We start from the raw sequence: 25,861 nt of genomic DNA on the forward strand, positions 1-25,861 counted from the left end.
TCCCGATAAAAATGGTGCCTCACTTGTGTGGGAGGCCCAAGTACTTTGCCAAAAAAGGGTCATTTTTTCACTGTGAAATTGTGGTGTGTCCATGTTGTGTTTAGCACCGTTTCCTGTTGCGAGCACTAGGCCTACCCACACAAGTGAGGTACCATTTTTCTCGGAAGACTATGGGCAACGCGGAGTGGGTGGAATTTTGTGGATCCACGCAGATTCCAGAACTTTCCATCACAGAAATGTGAGGAAAATGTGTTTTTTGACAAATATTTAGGTGTGCAAGGGATTCTGGGTAACAGAACCTGGTGAGAGCCAGTCAAGTCACCCCTTCCTGGATTCCCCTGGGTGTCTAATTTTAAAAAATATACAGGTTTGCTAGGTTTCCCTATGTACTGGCTGCGCTAGGGCACACAATCCACAGGTGCCGCCCTGGCTTCTAGTGGGCTTTTTACTCCCCCGCCCCGGCAGGGCAGATTGGGGCTAATGATACCTCTCCCGTCTTTCTACGTGCCCGGGGGGCTGAGATTGCCCCCTGAGCACATAAAGGCTCATTTCAGTTTTGGTTTCTGTGCAATTACGTGCGCGCTGATCGTCATTGCACAGAAACCAGGGAGGGGCCTCGGGAGCTGGGGAAGCTCTTCCCCAGCTCCCGAGGCTTTGGGGTAGAGAAGGAAATCCCTCTGCTGTCTGCAGCAGAGGGATTTCGTGCCCCTGGCCTCATGACGGAATGGTTCCGTCATGTGCACAGGGGCCGAGCATTGCCACGTCGCTGGGAAGAGACTACACCTCCCATCACCCCCTACAGCAGACAGTGGAATCCGCGCATAAAAAAGCGCTGCGGTCCCGTGGCACGTCTATGCCTGTCAGCGCCCGTAAGAGGCTGGGCCCCCCCAAGCGGTGCTGCGAAGGGGAATCTCCGAAGGCGTTGAGAGCGACCAAAACCACTCCTGACCCAATGCTTACGGTCCGTTGTTCCCAGATATAGCCTCCCTGGCGGGGTTAAGTGAGGACTTGTGTGTCAAATTGGGACAGATGGTTTCTTCGCTGCTCCAGCCGTTAACTAATAGACTGGCGATGATAGAAGAGAAATTAGATATCCTTATTAACTGGTGATTTATCCAGGGTAACGCCCCTACTACAGCAGCTCCCCCCGTTTTAGGGCAAGCTCTGGGGTCCCAGGGGAACTCAATAAGGGGGGACAAGGGGCTCGAGCGAACGAACATTAAAAACCTAACAGGTTTACAGTTAGCACCTGACTTTCCTACCCAAATCCCCCCTGCCCCTCCTCTCCTGCCCTCAGCAGGTATAAACAAAAATGCCCAAGTGGAAATTATAACAGACCCACGAGGAGCGCAGGCCGATGGGCATGCAAATAGGGGGACATGGGTAAAGGAGGCTGTACAGGGTTTACATTTGCCAACTGCTGGCCTAAGCCAGCCACATATCTTAGACCTCTCCGCAGCAGCTCTACCTTACGTCCTTGTCTTAGTTAATGTTCCACCGCTGAGCAAAGGCCAAAGGGAGCTGACGAAGCAGCTAATGGATAAAGTTCTGCATTGGTTCTCTACCCATGTTAGAGGTTATGCACTGTGGGGCAATAAGTTGGATAGGCACATTATTATGGCAAGGAGGGTGGGATGGGTGTTCCACTCTCCAAAAGAAGCAATAGGTGACTGTGTCATTGTTAACTTTAACAACCAGTATGTGGTAAGAAATGTGTTAAGGGCTTGCTCAAATGTCCCTACTGGCATTCTTTTACAGACCCCCTCTGTTACCACACCCTGACTATCCGAGAGTCTCCATTAGGCTATCACGCCCTATTCTTCTTGTTATTTGAGTTTCCGTTAGTCTTCCTAGATGGGAGACGAGGTTCGAGCTAGTGAACCAATTCGCCCCCTTGACTGATTTAGAGACTTGTGATTGACTAACCCTGGGAGGTTTAATCGGTAGTTCATGCACTGCCAATGAGCTGACGAATAATATAGTAGTATTGACCCTGGCAGCTTTGATAGAAGAACAGAAGCGAGGGGTACAAATAGCTACATGGAATATTGCAGGAGTTGCCACTAAGATTGGTAAAGCTGAGTGGTTGTCTATCTGGCGGGATCAAGACATAATATGCTTCCAGGTGACAGGGGCATTAGACCCGATATTTATAAATGGGTATCGATCATATCAAACTGATGTAATCTCTTCTTTGTCGGGTAGAGCTAAAGAGGGCCTACTAACTTTAATCTCCAATACTCTGGCCATTAAGATCATAAACATTCATCGCCCTATTTGAATTTCGTAGCTTTTGATGGGGGAAGCATGCAGGTTTGGTTATTGATAAACAATTATAATAATAATTTTGGTGGGATCATGCCATCGGTGATAGGGTCATTGGAAAAATAACTGGATAAAATCATTGGGGCAATGCCAAATATGGAGATCAGCATTCAATGGGTAGGTGATTTTAACACCCAGCCATATACCCATTCAATGGACACTGTCTGTGGATTGGAAGACACGGAGGGTGATTCATTGTTTCATTTTACACACCATGAATATGGGAATATCCTAAATAGGATTTTAATCACTAGGAACTTGGAAGCAAGTAATAAGGTAGTCCCAGATATAGGAGGCTTTGAAAAAACTTTTTTTCGTGGCGACTACAAATCAACAATTGATTTCATTGTAGCCTCTGCTCCGTCGTGGAAATATTTTCCACATTGATACTAAATTGTCCAACCTCAGTGACCATGCAACACGATCCCTTGTGTTGTTTGGGGTCGGTGTTAAGTACTCTAAAACAGAAAAGGCACCAAAGCCAATCTTAGTAAGACAGAATGGTTATCAGCTTAAATGAGATAACACGGACAACAGCTCATATCTAGTAAGTTGGACTTGGTCCTTAAAAGCCTAGATCTTGATGTTCCACCAGACACTCTACTCCCAATGTTTTTAGCCTTACTTGGGGAATTTATAACTGCCCTGACCCGGCAAAAAATTACCAAGGAGATGTTGGGAACCCAATGGTTTGACAAGGCCAGTGCAAGAGCTGAAAAAGATCTATGCAGGGCACTCAAAGCATTTCCCAGAGATCAGGTCTTGATTTAGGCACTACTCAAGACATTTAAGATAGTCTGGAAAAATAGGGAAATTAAATTGAAAGAAGATGCCTGGGGAAATCTGGCAAAGGCTGCATCCTCCAAGAATAGCAGGGAATACTGGAAGGTGATAAATGCCCCTTTCTTTAAGAATAATACAGAGATAACCCTGGATAATCACATGGGTGAAGATGCCCGGGTGGCCCATTTTGAGCAGATCTTTGGGTCTGAGATTGTACATATGTGTGAGCCAACTGGTGCTTCCCAGCCCCCAATGAAGCATTTGTCATGGATGAAGTAAGAATTGCTCTGGGTAAGTGTAGCCGCGCCACAGTGCCAGGCCCAGACGGGATGGCTATTGATATTTTCCTAGAACATAAAGATCTGTGGGCCCCAGTGTTAACTATCATATTTAATGTAATATCTAAGTAGGGTCCTTTACCATCGTGGAAAACAAGTATTATAGTACCAATCTATAAAAAGGGAGACAAATATAAACCCCAGAATTATCGCCCCATCTCCCTCTATATAGTACTGTGAAATTGTTGGGACGCATTTTTTAAACAGGCTAGAAGATTGGGCAAGGGAAAAAAACATCTTGATCCCAGCCCGGTACGGCTTCCTGAAGGGTAGAGGCACGATAGATCAGTGTCTGAATCGGAGCTTGATTATCGCCAAGTATACCACAGCGAAGAATGGCCAGACCTACATCCGTGTTTGACTGCGTAAACTATGACAAAGTATGGGAATTAATGGAAGAGATGGGCATAGATGCACAGTTAATCAACCTCATTCACCAGATGTACTCACAGGCGTTGGCGTGTGTGCGATATGGAAGGAATGGGGAATATACACAAACTTTTAAAATTATGAGGGGCTTTAGACAAGGCTGTGTCCTTGCCACATTTTTATTTTTGCTTTTTGCTTTACACAAATGAGGTGGAAGCTGCTCTAACTGGCTCCACACTGGACGCTCCATCTTTTCCCCCTTTTACACTCCCGATCCTGGTCTATGCGAATGATGCTGTCCTAATAGCCAGGACATGCGTAGCATTACCACGCCTTATAGAGGCCTATGTGACTTCTATGTCATCTCTGGTTCTAAGAGTAAATGATTCCAACTCTTTTGTTCTAGTGACAGGGCTAGCCCCCTCTAAAAGAACTCCATCTTTTCACATTGAAACTCGAAAATTGGAAGTAGTGGAGACTTTTTTCTATCTAGGGGTATCATTTGATAAAAAACAATCTTGGTCACACATGGTGAATTGAAGGGCATTATTAATGGAATGAACAATGGTTGCGGTCTCTAGCTTTACTAAAAAATTGGGTTCCAAACCCATCACCACCATAAAAAAGATTTATAGTGCCACAATAATCTCGGCAACAACATATGGGGCAGGGCTGTGGGAAACAGCTTCAAAAGACTCTCTACAAAAGTTAGAGAATGTTTTTCTTCCCAGCTCATTTTCTAACTACGTTTGCCATTTAGAACTAGGCTTACCCTACGTGACTGACACCATAAGACTTGCCCCTATCATGCTATGGCATTCAATATGGAAAAGAGACTCAGTAGACCTAACCCAGACCATTATAAAAAAAACTGTCTGTCACTGGATAATGTACAGAAAATTGTCTGGTTGTAGTATGTTAAATCTATATTGTCTTCGTCAGGTATACTGAACTATTCACAAACCCGAGTTCCTATTCCAAATTTCCCAAAAATAGACTTAAAGCATTATTTTTAGCAAAGGCAGACAGAAAGGAATGGTATCATGCAAAACCAGTTGTAATTTTGTTTCAACTTACCCTGTCCCCAATGGAGGGCGAGTATTCGGACTTAGAAAGAGTCAGAAACATACAGCACAGATTTATTCTCCTGAGGTTCTGCACCAACTTAATTCCTTTGATGCTGGGTTTCCCTGCGAAGAAGTATTCCTTTAATGATTTGGCACCCTGCTCATGTGATAATCTTTCTGAACAATCTGACCTCCATGTTTTCTTTTTCTGTCACTTTTATAAAGAACAACGATCCAGATGGAGTCTACCGCTTTTAAAACGATATAACTTTGCACAATGCCGCACTGCTATGTATTTCTTGAAAAAGACCAATGGCCCTTTCGTTTGTTTCTCTGTAGCTTGATTTCTTTGGGCTTGCAGGCGAAGGAGAGAATTTGTAGAAGAGAATTCTTTAATTGTTCCCATTTATTACTTAGCAAACTAGGAAGCTGATAAAAGAGTAGGGGGTTACTATGTGGGTTTTATTGTTTTTAATGACTGTGATAGCCATTTTATCTGTAATTAACTTTTAGTTATGTATAAAATGGGGCCCTTGTAGGCAACTGAGATACCTGAATTTGCAATGTGTTCACTTTACTGGTTAGTGGCACCATTTACCCACATTCTGTTTATTGGAGAATTCTTAAATTTGAAGTGCTACTGACTAGGGCTTGTAATGTATTCTATGTATATTTACTCCCCACTAGATATTACTGTTTGAAAAAAATCTTTTTATGTATGTACTTTCATTATCTATGCTTTTTAACTAGGTCGAATACAATTATTTGAATGAATGAATGAATTTATGAATCCATACAAACTTGAATTTTGAACTGCACATGTATATAACCATATATTTCCAGCAATGATTTACAATAAAAGTTGAAATTAATTTTTTTATAATAGTGTCTTTCTAATAATGGAACATTAAACAGAAATTATTGGCAATAAAACACTGAAGAGTAACTGGATATTTTATAGGAACTTAGCTGTACAGATAAAGGTACACACCATAGTGCCCATCATGGGATTTTGCCAATTTGTCCAGTCATACACTGTCTATCCACATTTGTATTGGTATGTTGACATCCCATGTCCAACAAATAGACATTCTCCATAAATCAGGGTTTTGTAGTCTAACATAAAGTAAAGCGAGCTCTCACTTAATTTTGTTCGCTATACCATTGTTATGGTACAAAAGCATCTCTTAGGCCTGTTGTGCCCTTACCTTGTGTTTGACATGGTTATGTGCCATGCTCACCCTTCTGCCAGATGTCATCCACGCTAACAGCAAAATCCAACTCCCCAAAAAATCCACTAAGCAAACTTAACTTCATTCCAAATACCTCTCTTCCCATGCTTCCACCCCAAAATCATCTGTTGCCTCAACGATGTTAAAGGGTTCAGTCAACTCTTCTTCCTTTGTTCACCCCCTCTTCATATTCTCTCTGGTGTTACATGCTGCATCTCAGGGTACTTCATATGCATGAATAATAGAAATCGGTTGACTTCTTCCTTCTTGTTTAGAATTTACGTAGCCCACTTAAGCAAAATGCTTTACAAAATGTAACAAATTGGTACAATAAATAAACATAAAAATGACTTGGAAAAGAAAAGAGAGGCAGCGGCGACTAACCTAAGCTGCCCTGCCCGCCTGATGATCCAACTGCACCGTGGCCAACCCAATCTGTGCTACCATTTTGTGGGGATTAACCCCCTTAGATACCGTGGACCACCAGTCCACCGCTTTACTCACGCCTTTTTTAGGGGAGGAGCGTGTCCAGGCAAGCTCCAAGTTGCTCAGGCTTACAACCACCCGAAGGACTAGCGGGGTGCCGTCATTTTCCCCCAAGGTCCTGCCGTAAAGACTCCTGTGGCTGTTTGGCATATGCACCCCTAATGTGCTCCTGAAGATGGTACCCCTAAGTACCATTCAGCCTCTGGATCGCCTTGTAACTCCGCATGCAACACAAATTAACAAGTTAACATGTTCCTTCCCTGGCTACACACCCCAGCCAACATACCGGGCATGCAATAGGGAGGGAGACGGCGTCACCAGGAGGAACCAAAAGGACGGACTAATGGGCGGGGACAGGTATAAGTACCTTGCCCCAACCCTACGATGTGCCAGAAGTGACGCGGAATCGGCGCTGGACTTTTGGGACTCCTTGGGGGGTCCCCACAACTAGACATGGGGATATGCCTAATGTGGCACTAAGGTGGCCGCCCTTTTGAGTGGGCTCACTGCATGTGCCGCGGGCAGCCTCATTTTATAATCTGAGTTTATATTTTTGATCCAGAGGTCTCAGGATTCCGGACTACTTGGGATTACAGTATCAACCTTCCCTCTCTCTCCCATATCACTGGTAGTCACCTCGTGCATCTCATCTTCCAGTTGCTTTTCTTTGCTAGCAACTTTTTAGGCAGTTATTCATGTTGGCTCCTCGCGCAATAACCACACTACTTGAAGAGTAAAAGGCCATTTTATTAGGACAAGGTTGCAACATTTAACATTATTAACCAAAACATCAATGCAAGTATAACACTTTCATCATCATACCCCTCATTCTCCCCATCCATCCTCAAACCATCACGCCTGCTTCACTCCTCCCCTTTCACTCTGCAAACTCCTCCACCTCCCCATTCTCCGCTTCACTTTCCCCCGCCAACATCCTCTCTTGAATCTCCTCTATTGCTCTTTGCATCCCGCACCCCACCATCAGTCACCTGTTCCCCCCCCACCCGAGGGGTGGATCCGCAAGTATGTGACTCACCACCCCTCCAAAGTACTAACCCCCCAATCACCCACAACCTGTCCTAAACTGGCATGCTAACAACACCAGCCCTCCTTTCCCATATAACTTGTAGGATGGGTTGGTGGACTAACTTGAACTATCCCTCCCCGGTGGTGCCAGGTGTCAGGAAGAGGATTAGCCCTCCACTCCTGCACCTTTATATCCCCATTCTAATTCCTCCCTTTACCCAGCCCCTTGACCCCCTCCCCACCATGTCCTTCCGGCCCATGCGAGAAGATCCCCGGGGGAAGACTGGCCTGCGACCTTACTTCCCCCGGGTGCCGACATCACCCACGTAGAATAGTACCTCCTGCTCCCACCCCTCTTATTCTGCCCTTTGCATTTGCGCACATATCTCTTGCAGCACCTGGACCTACATCTCCCTATCTGGCGGATTCTGTCCCAGGACCATCCTAAACGCGCCGCCGCTGTAGCAGCACCAGTGCGGAACAAATGTGTTCCAAAACTGGTTGGGTCATTACCCAAACATCTTAGAGCCCTTCACAGGACCGCCAGCAACTGAAACACTGTCACCCCATGGTAAAAACTTCCCTTCAAAGGCTGTCCTGGTCTCGCTAAATAATCTTGCCATTCCCGAACCAGGCACACACCACTGCAGCCGCTCTCATTAAGCCAGATCCATCTACCCCTGCCAGCCTGATCCATCTTGGATTGACTGAGCCAAATCCCCAATCGTCCCTGATCCACTTTCACCTCCTCATAGGACCTACCTGCCTGCCGCACCGTTCCCAACAACTCTGAAACCCGGAAAGCCCCGAAGAACATCCGGATCATACATAACCTAAATATCGACGGTGCAAGAGAGAAGCGAGACCGACCACAATCCACTCCTGCTAACCCTGCAGATTCAGGGGTTAGCCACACAGCCACAGTTAATTGAGAGGGTGACTGCAGAGGTAATCCCGACAAACGATATGCGAAGGGTGAAGTGGGTGATGCTAATTGAAAATCATAACATTCTAGAGCAGATGAAGGCAGAGGTGGAAAATACTTTAACAGCGATCTCTATTTTAGATACCCAGGAGGACATACATTGTGTTATTTTATAGGCGCACAAAGGATTGTTTAATAAGCTTAAATGTTTTTTTATTAAGACGAATAAATCTAGTAGCCGAGATGTTTTAAAGTCAACTAATTGGTACAATAAGGAGTGTAGAGTAGCCTATAAGAAACTGTTACAAGCTATAAGAACAAGATCAATGGATGAGATTAAATTGGCACGGAAAATGTATAAAAAAAACTCAACATGTAGCCAAAAAAGAATTTGACGAAAAATGATGGAATGATCTTCTGCATGCGAGTAATGGAAAAAGCATGCAGAAATTATGGAAGACAGTGAAATGGGGCAGTGGTGAACCTAGACAAGCCCCAGACAACTACGTTGCACCGGACCAGTGGGTCTCGTATTTTGAGACACAATTTGCTGCTACACCCGCTAGTTCAATCCATCGTCCCACATTCGAGTCTGACATTACTATGATTTTGGGGATTGGGGAGGTTGAAATCGCCCTGTATGCGATTCCAAAGGGCAGAAATCCCGGTTCTGATTACATCCTGGCCGATTTATTTAGACACGATAGAGCCAAATGGGTTAAGTACATTCACATACTTGTTAATGCAATAGCCAGTGGGGCACCCATCCCAGAATCTTGGCGTGGTGTGGAAATAATACCAATTTATAAAAAGGGGGACCGCACATGCCCAAGCAATTATAGGCCAATAGATTTGATGCAAAAAATTATGGTCAGGCTTTTGTTGTGCAGAATCCAAACCTGGATATGCGAACATGATATTCTATCAACACTACAGGCTGGATTCCGTTTGCATTTTAGCACTATTGACCAGGTTTTTAGATTTATGCTGCTCTACTGGCGAACTGTAATTATTGCAGGGGGTACCATGTTTATAGACCTTAAATCTGCGTTTGATTTGGTCCACCGCAATAAGGTATGGGAAGCACTGAAAGAACTAGGGATGCCTGTAGAACTCCTCGCCTTAATTGTAAAACTGCACGAGTCAAATTACGCTCAGGTTTGCTGGGGCTCTCAGGGAATGGTTACGAAAAGGTTTCCGGTAACAAAAGGGGTCCGTCAAGGGTGCGTTCTGGCTCCAACTCTTTTTTCATTGTTTATAAACAGGGTTGTCAACTATTTCTCCACATATTCCACTGATGCACCATCACTTCCTGGCATTAAGGTACCCCTATTGATGTTTATTGATGATACTCTGATTTTATCTAAAACACAGAAAGGCTTGCAACGAGGTCTAGATAGATTTAAGGTTTTTGTAGTGACCACGAGCTTGTAGTTAATGTAGATAAAACAAAGTTCATGGTTTTACACAAACATAAAGTGGTGAAAGTGAGAGTATATATGAAAAATGTCCAACTGGAACAAACCGATATTTTTACGTATCTCGGGGTTACCCTGGGAAAGGAGTTAAATTGGAAACCCCAGATTGATATATTGGCCCTAAGGCATGCCCAACTTGCAGGTGTCCTACTAAAAGAGCATCGCCTTTCACAAAAAAAGCCGGTAGGCCCTGCACTAATGATTTACAAAGCTAAGGTTAGGGCCTCGATTCTATATGGTGCCGAGCTCTGGGGTTTCGAAACTATAACTTCTTTAACTACTGCCCAGAATAAGTTCCTGAGAGCTTTAACAGGTCTTCCACAATCCACTCCTCTTAAACCTAGACCTGGGCTGCTGTGCAATCGAGGAGATAGCTCGGTTTAGGCCCATAGCATATTGGTGAAGGCTCTGGACTACTCCAGAGCTGCCACCCTATGCCAATGCATTAAAGCATGTAAGAGAAGCTGATCCATAATGTAAAATCTTATGGTTACATAAAATCAAGTGCACATTGGCGGACATGGGGTTTAGCCATTGTGGGAGGATCCAGTAGGCAGTATGTTTCCATCTAAAAAAGCTTACATGGAAGCCTACTGGAATATGGCTAAAATAAAGTGTTTGTCATCCACTCAGAATACTTCCCTTACGGGTATTTTCCCGGAACACAAGTATGACACCCAGTTTGAGGCCTACTGGAACTTTATATCCAAACCATGCGACAGAAAATTGTATCACCAATTCAGGGTTGGCTCACTTCGGATAAAACCATTCACATTAAAATGGAAAAATACAACCGACATTAAAATGCCCATCATGCCGAATAATAGATGAGTCAATCCCCCATATATTGTTCGTATGTCCTGCATACAAGTGCCCCAGAGACAAATGGCTTAAGCCGATTTGTCTAGACCTGGGCACCAGATCCAGCAAACATGCACTTCGTATTCTGAAGACTAATACGCATGAAAATATAGCAAAAGCTACAGCCAAGTTCTTGAGCTGGACGTGGGGTATCCGAACAAACAATTTGAAGAAGTTAGGTGCAATGAGTGGTAACTGTAACTCTTAGAAATGTTTAAGTATATATATATATATATATATATATATATATATATATATATATATTATCTACTGGCGGTTGCCAGTAGATAGTTATAGTTACAACCTAGTTTCCATAGGAAATCTCAAAATTCTATTTTGAATAACTTTGGCGCCGGTTGACGAATCCTCGCGAAATTTTCAAAACTAATGGGGCGCTCCGTTCAGCTCCTACCCTGAAAGTCTCGGGGTGATTCGTCAAGCGGGGGCCGAGAAAAAAGGGGGGTCCCAAAACGCGTTTTCCCCATGCATTTTTCCATAGGACCTTTAGACACAGCTACAGCCAGAACGGCTGAACAGAATTACTTGAAATTTGGCAAAGAGGTAGTCCTCAGGTCAGGCATGTGCCTTTTGCATATATGGTGTAAATCCGTTCAGTAGTTCCTGAGAAAATCAAAAGTAAAATCATATAAATATCTGGGCGGAGCCTAACCACACATCTCATTGTGAGATCTGATTGGCTGTCAGCACTTCATCCAAGAAGTGTTGGCAGCCATCTTGGGACCAATATACATGATAGCACCTCATTAAAAAGCATTGCAGTTAATAGAAGGTTTTAGGACTTTAGTTACATTATAAATCATTTGTTGATGGTACCATACTCATTTTAGGAATTGTAGTATGTTCTAAGGTGATTTTACCATGTGAAAAAGCCTTCTGCTGGGATATCATGAATCATGTTTGAGAGAAAACTATTTTCACATGCTTTTCCCACAGAGGTTTGGAAGGTGATCTATAAGCTAAACTGAGAGCATATTTTCTGTAAATTCACATTATCTTTGTCAGTCATGTGAGAATGAAGTCTGACATTCTCAGTAAAACATGTACATCCAACAAGGGCAGAGACTGTCAGTTGATTCCTTTGTGTTCTACTGCAGCTTCCCAGAGTGTTCCAAAGAACAACTAGAGCGCTAACAGTCTTACTTATGACAAAGGTATGGCACTCCTGAAGCCATCTTGATTGGAATAAAGTGGTAACATTTAACCCCTTCGACGCTCATGACGGAACGGTTCCGTCATGAGCGTCGGTTGAGCTGTGCTCATGACGGAACCGTTCCGTCATGACCACGCCCGCGCAGGTAACGGTCAGCACAGCGGGGGAATCCGCCCCGCATGGAAGGGGTTAAAACATTTAATTTAAAAAGGAACAAAATGAGAGGGTTCATTTTGCCATAGAATGTATGATTAGTGCTGCAGAAAGAAAAATTAGGGCACATTTTGAGTGACTTCTCAAATCCTCTTCTATTTCATTAAAGAATTCTGACATGCAGACTGAAACATGCACTTTCAATACCAGCAGCAGACTTCCCTGGTGAGCAGTAGCTTTACTACAGTGATCTAATGAGCAAAAAGAGTGCTACCATTCAGAATTTATGGAAAATGTGGAACACATCTGAATGCCTTCTTGATGGAATCAAAGTAAACAAGCATTGAAAATGCAATAGGTCTCGCCCTCGTTTAAGTTAAAGCAATTCTGTTTGTAATTAGGCTGTCAGCACTTCATCCAAGAAGTGTTGGCAGCCATCTTGGGACCAATATACATGATAGTGCTGCAGATCGGCGCATATAAATTCTTCCTACTTCCACGGACAGAGTAAATCTACAGTCACACGCACATACACTCATCATACGCTAGGGCCCATCACACTGAAATTCACACTATTACTCTATCCACACTGAATATAGGAGAGGAAACCTAAACCAATCTGCATCTAAAGCGAGGTCAATGCGACCATAAAGAAATTGTCCTGAGTCATGATTTTAAACATAGGAAATACATCTGTAACTCAATAAATGACAAAGAAATAACCACCCGACACAGATATTCAAACAAATGCTTATTTATCTAAATTAGTCAAAATGAAAGTCAATTAGCAAAATCATTATTCTCATAATTACCTATTCTAGCTAAATGGGTCAGGACTGGTCTCTCTGTAAAGTCTCTCGAGCTGCCGTCCTCAGCATGAAGTCCAGAACGCGATGACCGCAAAGAACGCGATGAATGTAAAGAGCGCAATGAACATGGACCCTCTCTAGTCTAACATTTTTATAGGAAAAATAACAAATAAAAGTTACAAACAAACTTTAGATATCCGTTGAGCCGCTGAGCAGAGCAAGCAGGAAAGGAAGTCTCTTGGTTACATTTAGAAAACCTCCGCTCAGGAAAAATCACAAAAATAAAAAAATACGGAAGAAGGAAACTCGAGTTTGCAAATGTTACTTTCGTAAAAGCTCTTCCTTGATATCTTAGCAGAGCCACCGCAGGCTAGTCATTGTTCATTGTGGCTTTATCCTTCTCCAAGGTCTGTTGGAATCGTTCCCGGAGCTGCTGTCCTCACGGAAAACTTTCTACCCAGGCAGAAGCTGCGGTCAGGTGACTCTTGACCATGTTCAGCAAAGCCTCTCATCAAAATTCAATCACTCGAGTGCAGGCTGTAAATGGCAGCCATCTTGTTTTAGGCCAAAACGGACTATCTTAATCAAAAGAAACACAAAACAACTTTACCACATCATAATGATTAAACAGTGTTAATCCCCACTAATACCCCTATGTGTATGTAATTATCTAGCCTTCAGCAACGCATTAAAGCATTAGTACACGTTATTTTAAACGCACAAACACAAAACAAATAGCACTTACAACACTCATTTAATAAACCCGCACATTATTATTAAGCAACATATATGCATCCCACGTGTAGTTTCTCTTATTAGTAATATTGATTAATTTAGACTTTTAACAAAACAAACTATTAATTAGTAATTACAAATTAGTAATTTTAATCTACATTTTCAACAGAAAACTCTGCTCCAGCAATCCCCCCTTTGGTGATATCTTATCACCACAAAAACCAACCCAAAAAAAAAAAAATGTAGTCCCAATTTTGAGGAGAAATTGAAAATGTCTTTTATGAACATTAAACACCAGACTCTCTCACATCATCCCTTTTAGACTCCAAGTAAACACTCTCCCTCAATTCTTCTAATTCTATTTCTTGTGGGTCTCTTCTTGACCTCTTTTGCTTCTTTTCAGTATCCCTTCTAATTATTCTCTTTCTCCCTCCCCTGTTTTTACAACACAAACACCCCAATCTTAGTATCAACAAAGCAACAATTACACATGTCAATGGAAATAATATTTTACCAATAATTGTACTACCTATCTTAGCAATAAAACTTTTAACAGCAACTATTTTATTAGCTATTTTAGTCCAGATACTTTCAGCTTCCAGCGGTACTAATTATTCATGCAAATTAGTAATATTTTTGATATAGACCTTTAGGTCTTTGCTTTCATCAGGAATGTAAGTGCAAATTTCAGCATTCCACAAACTCCACCCTCTTTGGCCAATAGAATATCAAGGGCAAGTCGATTTTGCATAGACATGGCACGTACGGCAATCATCTCCGTATTTACCAAAAGAAACCCTCCAGCGGTACTTGTCGATAAGCTATCCACCACTGTTGACAGTTTCCTGATCCCATATGCATTCAAAGAAATTCTCACTGCTGGAATTAAAGCACCAAAAATGTCACCTACGATCTCTGACCAAGTTTCTCTCTTAAAACGTGTTAGTAAATTAATGTGTTCTACATCTTCTATCCTATCTATATGAAAAATCTTTGGAAAGATCAGGCCAACATAACACGTGCCATACCAATGGTCAGGCAACTTGTAATAAGCCTTGTTCCCACAAACATAATACACTCCTGGGAAAACTGGATCTTCTCCACCTTTAAAACCCCATCCTGTTGCAATGAAGTATGTATCATGACACTCACTAGTCCCAACAAAATATGTATCATATTGGGATCTCTTTCTGGTAATGCATAGCTTACCCTTCTGTGGCGCATCTAAAGCCAAAGTCGGACTGGCCCCATTCTTCAACTCCTTTCCCATCTCAATGTCCCATATTGTCTTACTCACTTCGTATTTTCCTGCCTTTTCATGCATGCTCATTCTTCTTTCCTCTACCATGTTTAGGAAAGCCTTCTCCTCTTCTTTCAAACTACAAGTTAAATTGTTTCTAAAAATGTAATCTAAAGTTAATTCTTCTTTCTCAATAAAAATCTCACCAAAAATGTTAGCTTCTTTAGCTGGATTCAGCCTTTTATCCATAGGCAATTGCCCAAAAATATTATCTTTGTTAGACATTTCATAATCTATTTTCCCTAACAAATAAAAAACACTACTTAGCACACTACATGAAATTCCATACGTAGCTGGTAAATGGTGATAAGTAACACCCTCTGAAACGGATGCAGGTAATTGCATACAGACGTAGCAATCCCTAACTTCCATTGTCCTTACGTATTCGTACAACAATTTTGAAAAAACATTGCTAGAAAAATCATTAATTGACCTATCTTTATGTACATAGATGTTACTACTTCTAGTCGGAACTACTTTTTGTGAACTCTTCTCTACATTAGTCACATTCTCAGTATGTATTCCAAAAGTGTCTATTGTAACCTTAAAGGTAACTAATAAAGCTAATACACCCCATAATAGCATTAATAATCCAGTACAGCAGCAGCACATTTTACACCATCTTCACAAGAAGGCACATCTACTTTGATTATTCTCTGTGTTAGCCATTTTACTACTTTAGCAGTGTCTTTTGACTTAGCCTCTTCTACTCCACTACTGAGTTTTAGAACTCCAGATTATTCCACACAGCTAATTTTAGATTTTCGACTCTTTCAATTCACTCAGTTTGGATTTTCATCACTTTTCACTTCTTCTTCAGCAACATCAAATTGTATCAGATCATCAACAACATCCTGTGCATCCGACTCTTCTCCAATGTCAGTCAGGATAACTTTCAGGATTCCAACAGTTTCCTCCTCAACCACTTCTCGTACGGTCCCCTCTGGATTTCTTTGACTCTCTGCCTCTTCACCTTCAGACAGTGCCACGTACGTCCATTCCGGTGACCTATACTTCTGGTTAGGTTTTCTGATTCTCTTGATCTCCTCTGGTTCTTTTGCAACCTTTTGTTTTTCACCCTTTGTTTGATTCTGACTCGACACTTCGTTCACCTGTTCAGCTTTCGATGAATTTGCTCGTGTCAGTCTGTACCTCAGTCTCTTTATCCTGTTGGGCCAAAGATCTCCTCTTACAACCCTTTTTGGTCTCACTTCTTTATTATTTCTCTCTCCGATCCAAGTTCTCTTTCTCAGAACTCGACCCTCTGATTTCTCATTCTCACTCTCATCTGATTCTGTCTCATTTGCCTCTTGTTCTTCAACAATTTTCTTTCGCTCCACAGTCTTTCCCACCACTGATTGAGATTTACCTAATTCTGTCCCTCCTCGGGTCTCCGACACGCAATCTTCTTGCTGTCTACTTGTCCCTTCACCTAGCTTATCAGGAATATTCCCTACACCTCCTCGGGGGTCTTTCGCAATCTGTCCCTCTCTATCTTCTTCTGACCCTGCTTCTTCAGGTGTAATCTCAAGTGGATTTTCAACCTCTTCATCTGATTCAGGTGTAATTTCTGTGGAACTGCTTTTTTCTCTTCTACTGCTTGTTGGAACCTCAGGCACTCTTACGGAATCCGATCTCTCCTCTGAGACTCTCAATGTTTCTCTTGAAGCCTCTCTCGGAAAAGGGAAAGAATCACTCAACTCTCTTTCACCTTCACCTCTTTCAGGATTTCTCCCCCTTCTCACTGGTTCAGTTTCTGCATCATCACTGGAATCTGACTCTTCAAAATACTCCTTACCAGTCCCATCTTTTGGATTTGGAACTCTCAGAGTATGACTCGCATGCACCCAGTTTTTCACCCCAGCACACTTTACTTCAGTTGTTGTAGTCAAAATGACTTGTCTTGGCCGTCCACACCTTGGAACCAAGCAATTTCTTCTCCTGTGCACCTTAATCCTCACCCAGTCCCCTGGACTCAGATCATGGGCTTGCTTATTCTCAAGTGTGGTAGCGTCTTCTCCAACCTGGTGAAACACAGAATGAACTGCGTCAGCCAGGCCTTTACAGTAATCCAAAATCATGTCATCAGTTATTGTCATCAACTTGTTGACAGGCACAAATGCATGTCTCATCGCACGTCCCATTAAAATTTCGTGCGGACTCAAACCTGTTGTTCTATCTGGAGTAGACCTAATAGTCATCAGCACTAGAGGCAAGACATCAGGCCATTTCATTCCAGTGGCTAAACACATCTTACCAATTCGTTTTTTTATTGTGCCGTTCATCTGTTCAACGACTCCAGAAGCCTCTGGTCTGTATGCACAATGTAGCTTCTGCTGTATGCTCAATGCTTCACAAATTAAACCCATGAACTCATTATAGAAGTGTCCACCTCTATCAGACTCAATAGTCACTGGGAACCCATACCTAGGAATCAACTCTCTTAACAGTAACTTTGCAACTGTTATCCCGTCATTTCTCCTAGTCGGATAGGCCTCCACCCATCTTGAAAACAAACAGACTACCACTAGAACATACCTCAACTTATTCACTTGGGGCATCTCAATGAAATCTATTTGCATTCTGGTAAAAGGACCTCCTTCTCTGCCTATTGTTCCTAGACTCACTACTGTCTTTTTCCCAGTATTGAACTGCTGACAAATCAAACATCTCTGACAGATGCTCTCTGCAATCAACCTGAACTTTGCATTGTACCAGGTTTGCTTAAAGGACCTAATCATTGCGTCCCTCCCCAGATGTCCTTGGCCATGATACATTCTTTCCATTGTCGACAGCATTGAGTTGGGCATGACTGGTCTACCATCTCTGTAGATCCAAACATGATCTGTTTCTCTTGGGGCACAACCTGCCTTGATCCAATCTCTCATTTCCTCATCTCCTGCCTCATCCTGCAACTGCTTCACTTCATCCCACGTTTCCAGGACATTAGTAAACATCACAGAACAAAAAGACATTTCCCTCTCTCGTGCCCTATTAATCGAATGATTGTTTTTGGCACAATACTGTGCTATGTCATTGGCAAATCTATTACCAAGAGTAACAAAATCATCTCCTTGTCCATGAGCAGCACACTTCACAACTGCTAACTCTTTAGGCAGCTGTATCGCCTCAAGCAATTTTCCAATCACTTCAGCATTCTTTATTGGAGTCCCACTCGACGTCAAGAAACCTCTCTGTAGCCAAAGCTGGCCGAAATCATGAACGACTCCAAATCCGTACTGACTATCAGTCATTACAGTCACTCTCAGATTTTTCCCAATTTTACAAGCTTTCGTCAATGCCACCAATTCAGCCACTTGAGCAGATCTCACTCCTTTCAAAGGTGAAGCTTCCATAACTTCTGAAACCTTGCACACCGCATATGCTGCACTCAGCACACCATCATCAGTTCTCAAACATGATCCATCCACAAACAGCACATGAACACTCTCAGGCAACGGCAGATCTCTTATGTCTGGTCTTGGTTTCGTGCAGTAATCAAGCACATCCAAACAATCATGATCAACATCATCTCCCACATTCACATTGTCAGCATCCGGTAACAACGTTGCTGGATTCACATTCACACATCTCTCAAGAGTCACATTTGATGCTCCCAGAATGATTTTCTCATATTTAGTCAACCGACTATGTGACATGTACTGAGTCCTGCTTCTTGTCAAAAGAATTGCCACATCATGAGGTACGAACACCCTTACAGGATATCCCATTATTATACCCTCACTCTGTTCCAAGCTTCTGCATGTAGCAGCTACTGCTTTCAGGCAACCTGGCAAACCCACAGCTACGGGGTCAAGTGTCGATGAGAAGTACGCAATCGGCCTTCTCAGTTGTCCATGCTTCTGAATTAACACTGAAAGTGCACAACCATTTCTCTCACTGCAGTACAACTCAAACTCTTTCTCATAGTCTGGCATTCCCAAAGCAGGGGCTTCACACATTCTGCTCTTTAACTCTTCAAATGCTGCCATTTGTTCTCCATCTAGTTCCAATGGGTCTCTCACCTCACTCTTTGTCAGCTTAATCAGTGGCTTTGCTATCAGGGAGAAATTACTTATCCACTGACGACAATAACCCACCATCCCCAGAAACATCCTCACTTCTCTCTGGGTCATTGGGGCTCTCATTCCTCTGATAATTTTGATCCTGTCATCAGTCACCTTTCTCAGACCTTTTTCAATATAGTGTCCAAGATAATGCACCTCTTTCTTGCAAAATTGCAATTTGGCTGGAGATACCTTTAACCCTCCATCTGCCAGATGATTCAGTAAAGCTATGGTATCTACTTCACAAGCTTCACGTGTCTTCGATGCCACAAGTAAGTCATCGATGTACTGCACTAGTACTGAGCTTTCAGGCATGATCAAACTCTCCAATGATTTTTTCAACAACTGATTGAATATCGAAGGGCTCTCTGTATACCCCTGTGGGATACGACACCATGCAAAAATACGCTGTCCAAACCGAAATGCAAAAATCGTCTGGCTGTCATGATGCAATGGAATTGAAAAGAAAGCATGACACAAATCAATCACAGTGTACCACTCAGCATCATGTGGAATCTGATACAAAATCACTGAAGGATTTGGCACAATGGGACAACATGCCACCACAATTTTGTTAACTTTTCTCAAATCTTGTACAATCCTGAACTTTCCATTAGGTTTCTTTAGCCCCATTATCGGTGAATTACACGGGCTACTTAGTAACTCTCTCAAAACACCTTGTTGAATCATCTTGTCAATTATAGGAGTAATTCCCTCAATTATCTCTGGTGTCAATCTGTACTGAGGAATATTAGGATAAACAATCCCCTCTTTCACCGAAATCTTCACTGGATCTACATTATTCATCAATCCCACATCTTCTCCAGTAAAATCCCAAACTGCTGTTTTCACTGTGTGTCTCAACTCCTGTGGCAAATCATCTGGATTAAACACAGCATATGTACCAACAATCTCACTCTCTCTATTATCTAGAGTCATTCGGTACAAAACATCCTCATCTGGTGTCTCAAAAGCTATTCCATCCGGAGTACAGAAAATTGTACAATTCATCTTGCACAATAGGTCCCTACCTAACAAGTTCACTGGACTAGTGTCACAGACTACGAATCTGTGCATGTCTGAAAATTTCCCTATTCTTACCCTTACTGGTTCAGTAAGTCGAGTCTTAATCTGTCTATTGGCCACACCAACTACTTGGATTACTTCGTCCGAGAGAGGAAGATTTCTAATATCTGCGGACCTGACAGTTGATCTTGTCGCTCCTGTGTCTACTAAAAAAGTAACACTCTCCCCATTTATTTTCCCGTCTACAAATGGTCCTGCCTGGTCTATTTCTAGAGTTGCACCAAGTATGCACTCTTCCTCCTCTCTTCGGCACCGTCAATAGTCCCCTTCAGACTCACTCCCCTCATTCTTTAACCAGTACTGCTGTACCAAGTTAGAACATCTCGGTTTGTTTACCTGCTCATCATTGTAGAATACTGAGTCCTGGTTATACTTTTGGGACCCTCTATTCTGTGGCAAAGGCGGTTTTGGCTCTTGACTCCGCTGTCTGACAACCTTCTGCTGTTGCTGCTGTTGATTACACCCCTCGTTCTGCACCTGTTGATTTAAGGGTTTATTTTCATTACTCACTAATGGTGGATTGGTACACTCGGATCTCCAATGCCCCAATTGTCCACAGTTGTGACAAGGGAACTTCTTCTTTGCTTCCTCTAAATTCCCCTTTCCTTTTCCTGAAAATCTAGGTCTAATTCCTGGATTATTTGCCTGTTCCATCAACTGTGCTTCTTGTCTCTCAGCAACTTTCACCTGTGCCCACATTGCTTTCTCTTTCAGCTTTCTCTGTTTTGCTTCAATCTCATCACTGAAGTACTTTGCATGTCTCAGGATTTCATCAATCTTTTTACTCTGCCAATCAACTGTATGCTCTCGTATTCTTTCACTGATTTCTGGTCTCAGGCCATATACAAATCTGTATACAAAATGACTCAAATCCTTGTCACCCAGGTGTTCATCTCCACTGAACTGTTTAAAAGCCAGTATCAGCCTTTCGTAAAAAGCATGAACTGATTCTTTTGCTTCCTGATGTGTTCGATCTATCTTAACCCAGTCTGTCTCTTTTGGGGGTACTTTATTTTTCAGGAACACAATTACCTGCTCGTACTTCTTCATTACTTCTGGATCTGGTGCTCCTGTTTTCGGGTCTCTTGGATACTCCTTAGCAGGCCAATCTACAACTATTTTACACTCAGCCCACAAGTCTGCTGGAATAATTATATCAAACAGACTATTCAGGTCAATCCACAGCACTTTTGACAATTTCACAAACCTGTCTACCTGTCTATACCACTCGACGGGCTTTTCTCTCAGTCGAGGGAAATCATTCGTAAATGATAAAATATCCTGTCTAGTCCATGGGACATGTACATATCCTCCTCCAGGAATCTCTCTCATAGGATAAGCATCCATAGTTTTCTCCTTTTCTCTCATGGGAAAAGCTGAGTAAGCCCTGTCCACTGAATCTTCCCTTTTCTTGTACCACCTATCCTTCCACTTTTCTACATCACCCCATTTTCTCAATAAGGCAATCATTTCCTTAATCTGTCCTGTTCTGCCAGCACCATTTAGATTTTCAATATCTTTGTCTGAAAAATCCACCCTGTAAGGTTTCTGCAAAGCTTTCACCTTATCCATGTCAACTCCTTGTTCACTCGATATTGCTCTTAACCTGTCATGTGTACTCTTAGCCCTCCAGGTGATACTTTTGCACATAAATAACAACTCTCCATCATGATGGTTTTTGAGTATATCTGTAGGAATTGTCCCTGCAATAAGCTCCTCCAATTCTATGCGCAACCTAGCTACATCAATTGCCTGTGAATCTTTATCCTTCTTTTGAAGAACTTTCAACCAATCATTCAAATCTTCAGCTGTTATTTCAGTAGACTTTTTCACTGCACCCACTTGTTCTGTCATTCTCTGTGGTTCCAAAATTGTTCCTCCCAAACAACCAATATTCAATCCTGAATGAGGCTGCACATCTAATCCTCCACCACATGTGTCATGTCTCGACTGTCTTGAATAATTTCCTCCTGTTCTCATTCTTGATTCCTCCAAAGTACAAGTACCAACCAAACCATTTCCAACATAAGGAACCATCAAACCATTTTCACCCCTTCTTCGCTTATCAAAAATAGGCACAACCGGACCAATTGTTACAGGCACTGTAACGGCTTCAATATTTTTCGTCAGCTCTCGGATTTTCTCAGTCAGCTCAGATGTTGTTCTGGCTAATTCTCTTGTTTTCTCTTCACTGACTCGATTCTCTCTCTCTCGCTCTCTCTCTCTCTCCCTTTCCGTGAAAGAGCTACCACTTTTCAAATCAGGTGTCACAACCTCAGTTTTAATAATTCGCAAAGTATCTCTTACAGGAGTAGCAACTGGCGTGCTTTCTTCTGGTTCTGGTCTATACGGAGGTGGTCTCTTGTAAATCATGTCATCCAAGACCTCATCCTCATAATCATTAACTCCATACCTTCTCACTTCTGCATCAGGCACCTTTTCTGCACCTTTCCACCCTTCCGCTTCTTCAATAGTCCTCATAGGATATAATCCCTCTGACATACTAGCATCTCGCCATCTCCTCATTCGATCATGATGAGTCTCACGATCATACTTCCTCCCAAAAAAGTACCTATAATTGCCTCCACTCCTCTGCTTTTCTCGCTCATGCACCTCATCTTCCCATTCCACCAGCGCCTCGAACTGTGTCGGCCTTGGTCTAGGCTCTAGACACATCATTTTCTCCCGCAAATTTCTCAACACGGCCAGATTAAATGAACCATGTTCCGGGAACGCTAAGACACCATCTTCTTTAGTATACTTAGCCCAGTTATCTAACCATATACAGGTATGATACCCATATTTCGCAACCATGAAGGATGCAGGAGTTCTCGTCGGAGGTAGCAATTCACCCTCTCTAGTTATCACGTTTTTATCCTTGTCGAACCACCTTTTTATTTTACCGAACAAAGATTTTTTCTTCTTTTCCTCCGGTTGATAATACATTTTAACGTTTACCAATATTCTCTAGTCTGTGGTAAATAATTTAATTACCGGAACTTAATTTGATGCGGAAAATCTATAATAATAGCTCAGTAAAACAAGAGGCAGAATCCGTGGTATTAGAGGTTCGGAACGGGCTTTATTCCAAGATCAATTCGAATTGAGGAGCTCCATATTCCATCACCACGAAGGTTCAGGAAGTGAAGAACCCCACTTTATTGACAAGTAATCATTTTTATACAATAGGCATTACAGTGAAGAAAATGCAGGAGGCGTAACAATTGATAGTAAAGATAAAACATACATGCGTAGCAAAAGTGGGTGTAACTGGGTGTAACTAAAGAACGTCATCAGGTGTGATGTCATAATAGGGTGGTTCCATGAAAGAATTTCGCAATGTCAGCAGAAATACTTGGCAAAAATGCGCGCGCAGCAGCATGACGTGTGATTGACGTGTAACTAGGGGGTGAAGGGGACTTGACATTTAGCTCTACGTGTGGAGACAGGGAGTCTGGGGGGTCAAGTCAACCCAATCCCAAATCATATCTAACATCCTATGTTTAAAGAACTATGTTATCCAAAAAGAGAGGTCTCTTAGAGTAGAATCTTATTCTATACTGACTATACTGACTGTTAGTGCGTGTACAAGCGTCTAAGTGTCTACACTAGATGCGAGGGCAGAAATCTTCCATAGTAACAGGGCTATGAATTACTTGCATAAAAACAGAGAAGCCGGGCCCTTTGCTCGGTAGCTGGAAGAATGTTTACTTAAACTACTAGACAGGAATGCATTGGATAGGGAGCAGAGCAGATAATTTCGAAGGTGAAAATACAGTTTCTTGGCAGGCAACGGGCTGGAGTCAGGCACCGTTAGCCGCGCAGGGAGTAGGACAAAGTTCATGGATACAGATGCGAGCTCAGACTGGAGCTTTCAGAGGCAGAAGGCAGGAAAAGCTTGATGGCAGAATCAGGGCCTACTCGCCTGGACTGTAAAATGGCATAAGTGAACCATATAAAGCCGGAGGCCTTTCATACTTAGGAATGGAATATCCGGCCCATTCATGGCGGATCTGAAAGAGGACATGTTGACGGTGGACGCACATGTGTTTGCGTCTTCATAACTGGAACTGGAGGGATCATACATGTACTTATGATTTATACATGAAACCGTTGGGGTCCAAGATAGGGGACATAACTGATCATAAAAATCCATATTTCCACATTCCCTCCTTGTCCCCTACTTGCCCGTTAAGAGATATCAATCTTCATCAATCCGTTGATTTGTTCATATAGCATCATTTGCTCTTCTTTTTTCTTCTGGGATGAATGAAATCTTGGTGGTGGAATACACAATGTGGCACACAGACCACAGATCGCTGGTCCACATTGTAGACATAAGCAGCAACTGAATAATATGAGAAAGCCAATACCTAGGAAGGATAGGACCCTCCATCCAAAGGTAGATAATACACTCCAAAACCAACCGGACCAAGTCCAGGTGCCTGGATTCTGGTGTATCTGGCTTACAATCTTATGAAGGCGAGTTATGGCTTTATATACAGATGGCGAATTCTCTGGTATGAAAATGCAACAGCTCGATCCGATGACCCTACAAGCTCCGCCCCTATCGGCCAGGATGACGTCAAGGACAAGACGATTTTGAAGCACAACAATCCGCATAGCAGACTGCTCTTCTGTTAAATTGCCTAAGGCGGAAATAGTTTCGTTCACTACTGCTTCAAGGGTTCTAGTTAATCTACGTATCAGCTTACTATTGGTAACTGTACCTATATAGGGAAAGAGACCTTTATTGAAATCTGTGTATTTTTCCCATGCTGTCTCAGTGTAATCGACTATTGGGAGATCTCTCCGTTCTCTATTGTGTACTAAATGAGTATTTCTGTGATAATCAGGAGGAGCTAGAAAAACAGGTGGCAAAAGGAATCCAATGTAGCAGGTACCATCCCAATCTAGAGGCAAACGTATGTATGCCGTCTGACCACATATGAAGTAGGAATGGCGGGAAGCTCTAAATGTAGACTTGCCTTGATCACTAAATTCTATTACAGTGGTGCATCTACTATGGCCCATATGTATGGAACCATTCTTTCTTACACATAATTCACCTTTAACTGGAAATACTGACATGGCGGGCAAAATTGGTGTAGCTTCGGATTCGACATTCAGGATCATGAGATTAAGCGTAAAATTACCTAATCCATATACTTCATTTTCTAGATCAGTTCCTGTTCTTTTGGGAAGTCCCTCCTTGTTAGGGTGACAGACTTTGAGTAAAACTAAGTTCAGATTTCCCCATACCCAGTTATTCTGGTAAACTGCAGAATTCGAATCTAGGGAATTAATTAAGCTAAACCATGCCCCACAGGAGCCATTGTGTGTGAATGGGTATGGAAAAAGAGGAAAAATTCCTTTATAGTTCTGATAGGGAGGGAGTCGGCCACATATCCAACAATTTGTAGTATTGCTAACCTGATGGGAATGATGTAACATACTAATAAAAGTGTTATTGCGCAGCGCAAATCTATAGGACAACTCATGCGGAGGTAATTCACTAAAAGAATGTTCAGCAGTAACATTGTAAACATGTCTAGAAATAGGATAATATATGTGCAACAATATACTTGCAGCGATTATTAAAAAACTTAAGAAAAACAAAATTAATAACGTCACTGTGCAATGACTACGC

This window comes from Triturus cristatus, chromosome 8, assembly GCF_964204655.1.
Source record: "Triturus cristatus chromosome 8, aTriCri1.1, whole genome shotgun sequence".
Lineage (NCBI taxonomy): Eukaryota > Metazoa > Chordata > Amphibia > Caudata > Salamandridae > Triturus > Triturus cristatus.